This window comes from Mus pahari, chromosome 23 (genome assembly GCF_900095145.1).
Source record: "Mus pahari chromosome 23, PAHARI_EIJ_v1.1, whole genome shotgun sequence".
NCBI classification, from domain to species: Eukaryota; Metazoa; Chordata; class Mammalia; order Rodentia; family Muridae; genus Mus; species Mus pahari.
This window is the reverse complement of record NC_034612.1, coordinates 13245368-13246514: the sequence shown is the minus strand read 5'-3', so window position 1 is coordinate 13246514 and position 1147 is coordinate 13245368. Positions and strand designations below refer to the sequence as shown.

The window sequence follows — 1147 nt, the reverse complement described above, 5'->3', positions numbered from 1 at the left end:
GGATTTCTGAGTTCGAGGCCAGCCTGGTCTACAAAGTGAGTTCCAGGACAGCCAGGGCTATACAGAGAAACCCTGTCTCGAAAAACAAAACAAACAAACAAACAAAAAAAGAATATGCAGTGGTGGTGCTCACACGCCTTTAATCCCAGCACTTGGGAGGCAGAGGCAGGTGGCTTTCTGAGTTCGAGGCCAGCCTGGTCTACCTAGTGAGATCCAGGACAGCCAAGGCTACACAGAGAAACTGGTCTCAAAAAAAAAAAAATAGATAAAGAAATAAATGAGCTAAAATAAAGCCCTTCAGTGAATTTATGGAAGGAAGGAAGGAAGGAAGGAAGGAAGGAAGGAAGGAAGGAAGGAAGGAAGGAAGGAAGGAAACTCAGCCTCTAGCACATGACACAGTGAACCTGCTGCCCAGTTTGTGGCAAGAAGACCCTAGGTTTGTGTCTTGGGGTTTCTATTGCTATGATAAGACACCATTTCCAAAAGCAACTTGAGGAGGAAAGGGTTTATTCCGCTTACACTTCCACATCACAGTCTGTCACTGAAGGCAGGCGGGGTAGGAACCTCGAGGAAGGCTGAGGCAGAATCCGTAGGCTTGCCACTCAGTGGCTTGCTTGTCCCAGACTGCTCAGACCGCTTTCGTTTTTTTCTTCTTTTCTCTTCTTTCTTTTCTTGTTTTGTTTTGTTTTGTCATTTGAAACAGGTTTTTTCTGTGTAGCTTGGGCTGTCCCGGAACTCACTCTGTAGAACAGATTTGCCTCAAACTCACAAGAGTTCCTCCTGCCTCTGCCTCCCCAGTGCTGAGATGAAAGAACTGCCGATACCTGGCACCACCAACCCAGGGACGGCATCACCCGAAATTAGACTGGGTCCTCCTCTGGCACCAATCACTAAAGAAGAAGATGACCTATGGCTGGATCTCATGGAGGCATTTTCTTAATTGAGGTTCCCTCCTCTATGGCAAACTGACATTAAAAAAACAAAAATCAAAAACCAACCAACCAACCAACAACAACAAAACAGCAGTTTGTCTCTGAACTTGAACGCAGAAGGTTCCAGAGGCTTTTGTCAAACAGGATCGTCATGTTCATCTCAGGGTAGGTATGTGTCCATGCAAGGCTTTTTTTTTTTTTTTTTTTTTTTTTTT

At 45.2% G+C, this 1147-nt stretch overlaps 1 protein-coding gene across 1 annotated transcript in view; it reads right to left on the bottom strand.

Annotated features, from left to right (window-relative positions):
* The window catches only part of Wdr66 (WD repeat domain 66), a 66691-nt gene that overhangs the window by 43053 nt on the left and 22491 nt on the right, over positions 1-1147 (bottom strand). The gene's annotated exons all lie outside the window — the stretch shown is intronic.